This window comes from Bison bison, unplaced genomic scaffold (genome assembly GCF_000754665.1).
Source record: "Bison bison bison isolate TAMUID 2011002044 unplaced genomic scaffold, Bison_UMD1.0 scf7180017864077, whole genome shotgun sequence".
Taxonomy (NCBI): Eukaryota; Metazoa; Chordata; class Mammalia; order Artiodactyla; family Bovidae; genus Bison; species Bison bison.
In genome coordinates, this window is record NW_011494649.1 from 3,184,083 (window position 1) to 3,190,745 (window position 6,663).

Here is a 6,663-nt window from a genome sequence, read left to right on the forward strand (position 1 = left end):
TTCCCCAGCACCTTAAGATTCCAGCTCATCCTGGCATCTAGAAACCTCTCTTCTTTTAATATCTGTAGATTATGAGTACCTGTCTTCGGGAAGTTTCTTTATTTTCCAAGACATTGGTTTTAGGCCCACTGATACTGTGGCTTTAAGCTATTTTAATCTTCTTTGTACATCTCCATAACAATTTTAATTAATGGGCAGATTTTCTTTAGAGATAGAATGCTCCTACCTCCTAAAGATAAATCATCCCAGCTATTAGAATCATTTATTCACATGCTATCCCATTTTCCATCTCTGCAGGAACAGGCAAATTTTTCTTCAAACCATTATCTTTACAGCTAATGAATTGAATCCAAAATTAACTCTGAATTACGTGGCTGCATCTCATACTTGCCCTTTGTTTAGGGGGTCCTCTTTAAGGTTGGCTGCCTGATCATCCCTTTTGTAGTTCTCAAGAAAGGGGGGAAGCTTAGTATTTTTAATAAAAATACTTAAGTAAAATAATCAGACAGTTGTCTTCCAGTCTCTCCCATGATACCATCTCCAGTGGTTTAAAATTTAAATTTAAATGTCACAACATTTAGTATTACAGAATTGTGTTTCCCCTGTCTATAAAATGGAGGAGAATATATACCCAGCCTACTCACATAACTATTGTGAATATTAAATGCATTTGCAAAGTGTAAAATGCTAAACAAAACATATATGCATTTATCAGTGGTTCTCACCTTAGGGTGCTTTGCCCCAAGTAGAACCTTTAGCAATGTCTGGAGACATTTTAGGATGTCAGAACTTGGTAGAGGGGGATGCTGCTGGCATCTAGTGGGTAGAGGACAGGGATGCTGCTAAACATCCTATAATACACAGAACAGCTCCCACAGCAAAGAATTACCTGGCCCCGAATGGCAATAGTACCAAGGTTGAAAAACCCTGAATTAAAAGACTCTGATATAAAAAGCACAAACTGAAGCTTGCTCAGTAGTCATCCTCTCTCTTCTCCTTTCCCACGTGCAGTGGTACTTATCAATACTTTCCTAAATAGTTTTCTCTCTTGTGGGCAAGCTGAATGAGGGAACAAAATGCTAATTGAAAGTGTGACTGCTTCACAAGGTTAGTAGGCAGAGGGAGCAAATTTGATAAACATACTTTGAATATTATTAATTAACAAATATCAGGTAGATGATTTTTGTTTGCTGGAAGGGCCAGGATGAGCAGTTATTCTATGTTTTGATTTCCATGTTCTGGTTTATCTTTGGTAGAATACCTAGTCCTTAAAGAAAACATCCTCAAACCCAGGGTGGTGGTCAGAGGAATCTGTTTCACCTTCTATAGGTCAGTGACTAAGTCATCAAGACAAAGTGTCTAATCTCTTTCCCTGTTAGTTGCTATTTTAATAGCAATGATAGCATCTATTGAGCAATTATAGGGTTCAGGGACTTTGTATACATTATTTTGTCTTCACAATAACCTGAAAAAGAGTTATATCATATTAGTCAAAGTTTTAGATAAAATTTAGAAATAAAACTTTCTGCAGTTGAAGCTCTCTTCTGCTGCTTGTTTAGTTCTCCTGAAATGGTCAATCACTCAATCAATATTTGCTCAGAAGTTTCTATCTGCAGAGCATTTTGAAAATTCAGAGAGACTTCTTTCAAGAAACATGAGCTTTGGCTTGAACACTACAGCCCAGATCTTTAAACTGTATAGTGAGACCTCCCTGGTGGTCCAGGGGCTAAGATTCTGTGCTCCCAATGCAGGGGACTTGTGTTTGATCCCTGGTCAGGGAACATGATCCCACATGCCACAACATGCTTCAGTTAAAGATCCTGTATTATGCAATTAAGATCAAAGATCCTGTATGCTGCAACCAAGATACAGCCCAGCCAAATAAATACATAAATATTAAAGAAAAACTGTATAGCTAATACATTCTCTCTCTGCATATTTTATAATGATCGTGTAACATTCCAAAGAGCAATAAAATTATTTCTATTTAAAATACACAATAGAAATTAATAATAGCTCAAGAAAGCCATGTAAAATATAACTTATTACAAAGTGGCAATAATAAACCAAGTAATAGCTCATATTAATTGAATGCGTCTTGTGTATCTGGTATGGTTCTAAGTCTTTTACCAAAATGAACTTATCTAATGATCACAACAGCTCTATGAGATTAATCCAATCCTTAGTCCTGTTTTGCAAATGAGGAAACTGAGGCACGGAAAAACCAAGTAATCTAATGTCACAGAGCTTGTATTTGGTTTAGTCAGGACTTGACTTTCAAATATTCTAAAATCAATAATTTTTCTGGGTATGATTAGAATCCATTTCCATTGCATTTTGTAGACAAACTCTTCATGTGGAAAAAAGGTTTTTCTCTTTTGTGTATGAACAGAGGAGAGAGGGCGTAAGAGGTTAGAATAGATGTGCATTTTATTGGTCATTCAATGTGCATTCTCAAATACCTGCCACATTCAGGCAGTGTTCTGGAGACACAAGACACACAACGTCTTGGCTTCCATAGAGTTTACATCTCAATGGTGAAAGTCATCAGAAGCAAATAAAGTGGGAAAATGTGGGGAACATAGCATTTGACCCTTAGGGATATAACAAACCAGGGGTTTAGAGAGCTGTATGAAATGTATATTTTGTAATCAAGTAAAGTGTTACTTTGATAGATAACAGGAAGAAAAGTGTTCTAATGTCAGACCCATCCCTGATGCTGTATTATTAAAAGAAGGAAATTAAACTTAATGGCACCAAAGGGAAAATGGTAAAAACGATTTTCTGGTCACGTGTTATTAGCCATAATAAAATAGATAGAGGGATGGTAAGTGGGGGAAAGGACTGGGTTATTCATATCCTCAAGGCATAGCACAGTTTGCAGGAGATGAAAGCTGCTTCTTCTCTCCAGCTTAACTCTTTCCTGGGCTTTACATAACACCCAAAAATGTATTTGTGGGTTTGGTATTCCTGGGGGCATAAAGTCCACCTTAAATGATTCTCATACAAGCCTCAGAGTTATTTTCTGTTGTCCTTGGAGACAGAAAATAAGCTTTTACCTCTCTTCTGGATTCATTTTCAAAAATGATTCTTGGAAATGAGTTTTCCTTAGACACATTTATATATAATGACAGGCTAATATCTTATACACCATTACTGTATGTAATAACAGTGTGACAAAACCGACAAGAACTAGACTCTAGATGTAAGGCACTTAGCTGTTGGAGGGAGAGTTATCCAGCAGAAAGGATGAGCATCATCATACTGTGTGGTGTCTTAATGGTTACTGAGTGATGAATGTGGACATCTCCTGAGGCAAAACTTCAAATAATTGACATTTGTCCTTATGGCCCTACTTTTCTTCTCTGACACACGCTTTCTCACTGCCATGCCCGCCCTGCCATGGAGAAAAGTCCTAGTCCAGAGACCTGACACTTGGTAGATGATCGATAGCTATTACAGAATGGACAGATGGACTCGTTCACTGTAGGGGATAAGGAGATTTCTTATCACCTGTTTAAGTTTGGGACAGTGCTTATGGCAGGAGTGAGGTGTTAATGATGGGATTTTAGGGATTAGGAAGTGGATGATTTCAAATGGAAAGGACTTCTTTCCAGTACCCTTCAGCTCCTTGTGCAGCATAGCTCTGGGGAGGAGAGGTCGAGTGAGCAGACTGAAGCTGGGCTGTCTTGGATTGCATCCCAGGCTCACTTTCTAGCTATGTTGTCTGGTGCATTTTCCTCGGTTGTGATATGGGCTCGTCAACCTATCTACCTCATAGGGTTGTTTTGCAGATCAAATGAGTTAATTCCCATAGAGCCTGCCATATAGTTAGAGCTTGGCTCACGTTACCTCCTCAGTTGCATTGTATGTCAAGAGGATTCATGGATGATGAAGGTTCCAAAGAGAGTGAGCAGTGAGGAGGGAGCTCTTCCTACCTACAACCAGCACAGGACTTGTGTGGCACCCTCTCTCCTTCCCCTTCTTGTAAGAGCCCAATTACACGGCAAGTCATTTTCTCCCCACTGGATAGATAGGGACCATCTCCTCTTGTTCCTTGCTCATGCTACTCCACTTGCACTGCTTCCTTCTTTTCCTTAAACACACTGTACATGAGCCCCAGCTCCGCTACACCCCAAAGCCGGGCCGCATACTAGCTATTTCCTCTGCCCAGAATGCACTTCCTGAGACATCCCCGGGGCTGATTCCTTCACCCCTTCAGGTTTGTGCTCCAACATCACCTTCTGCTTGAGTCTCACTCTGACCCCTCTATAACAGTTGCACCCCCCTCTTACCCTCACTGTTCCTAATACCATTTACCCTGCTTTTTAAATAATTTTATTTTTTATAGTTGATTTACAATGTTGTGTTGTGTTAATTTCTGCTGTACATCAAAGTGATTCAGTTATACATATATATATATTTATATATATATACACACATTCTTTTTCATATTCATTTCCATTATAGTTTATTACAGGATATTGAATATAGTTCCTTGTGCTATACAATAGGACCTATATTATTTATTATGCATATTGCTTATGCATTAGAAAGTAGGAAGTAAGCTCCTACAGGGCAGGGATTTTTGCATTTTGGGTTCATGATGTATCCCAGGTGCTGTGACAACAGTCAGCCATCTAATAGGCACTGGACAAATGTTTGGTGAATAAATGAATGAATGAATTACAAAACAGTTGCAAGTCAATAAAAATATAAAGTAAAAGGAGAGCCCTTGCAGTCGCCTAAGCTAGAAAATCTGGGGTTCATCTTTGAATCCTTCCCTTTCTTTCCATATCCAGCTAATCATGAAGGCCTGAGATGTCTGCCTCTGAAACATCCTTCAATTCACATGCTTTTCTCCATTTCTAAACCTGCTGCTTCATTCATTCTTACCAGCTTTTCTAATCCGAATATTCTGTCTTCTCTTTCAGTTCCTTGCTACATTCTGACTCAAGAATTGTTTATGTAAAATGCAGATTTGTTTATGTCACTGCAGTGCTTAAAAACTTTCAATGCCTCCCTACCAACGCAGGATAAAACCCAAATGGACTCTAACCTAACAACTCTGCCACTAACAAGCCATGTGAGGAAGGCAGAATAATCACCCTCCATGTACCACACACAGAAAGATGTCCATGCTGTAATCCCTAGAACCTGAAAATATGTTAGGCTGCATGGCAAAGGGGAATTAAGATTATAGATAGAATTAATTTTGCTAATTAATTGACATTAAAATAAGGAGATTATCCTTATCTGGGTGGGCCTAATATAATCACAAGAGTCTTTAAAAAGTGGAAGCATGAGAGGGAAATATGACTACAGATAAAGGTTAAGAGTGATGTAATAGGGAGTTTACTGGCAGTCTAGTGGTTAGGAGTCTGCCTGCCAATGCAGGAGACACAGGTGCAATCCCTGGTCTGCAAGGATCCCAGATGCAGCAGAGCAACTAAGCCCATGCACAGGTACTGAGCCCAGGTGCTGCAACCACTGAAGTCAGCTCGCCTAAAGCCTGAGCTCCAAAAACCAATGAGAAGCCAGCACACCACAATGAAGACTCATCCCGGCTCACCACAACTAGAGAAAAACCCACACACAGCAATAAAGACCCAGCACATCCAAAATAGAGAGTGATGCAATATGAGAAGTTGACCATCTGGCTTTGATGATGGAGGCCACCACCCAGAAGCTGAAAGGCAAGGAAATAGATTCACCCATGGAGCCTCCAGGAAGGTATGCTGCCCTACTGACACCTTGATTCTAATGGAGTGAGATCTGTATCAGAATTCTGACCTCTAGAACTGTAAGATAGTAAGTTGTATTGATTTAAGCAACCAAATTTTGGGCAATTTGTTATAGCATGAATGGAACATACTGTAACTTTTTTTTTCTTGCCTCTTTGAAGCTATACTGTAAAATGGAAAACATGATACCAACCTTTTAAGGCTATTGTGAGCATTAAGTATGATGCCGTTGACCTCAGAACAGTGTGGGAGTTGAGGCAACAATCCTCTATGAAATTTAAAATCTATATGTAATTTTATAGTCAGCCCTCTGTATCTGAGTTTCCACACCCATGGATTCAACCAACCATGGATCATGTAGTGCTAGAGTACGTATCATTGGAAAAAATTCTGTATAAGTGGATCCTCACCGTTCAAACACACGTTATTCAAGGGTCAACTGTATTTGCAAAATGCCTAACCATGCCCTACACATAGCAAGTGCTGAGTAAATGATAGCTTTTAACTCTCATCATCATTTCCTTCCAAGCCACATTGTCATTTTCCAACCCATCATTCACTCCTTGATATACCTACAGGAAATGCTTTCCTAGTGAACTTCTCATCCTTTAGGACTCAGCTTAATAATTCCCTCGTTGGACAAGTCTGTTCATCCCACTTCCATACCAGGCAAATATGATTTGCTCTCTGCTTCCTCAACTCCGTGATGGTACACTAACTACGTGCGGTATGTTTTACTATTCCTAGACGCTTGGGTGAAGGTGAGGCAAGGAAAGTGCCTAGGGTACAAAATTTAAGGAGACACTCATTCTCCAGTTTGTGCCAGCATCTTGTGTACCTCACCCTAGTCTTCCTGGTTAGTCTCATTTTATTGAGGATGAGACCCAGGTGCAGGAGATGAAGTGTCTTGCTGTCAGGT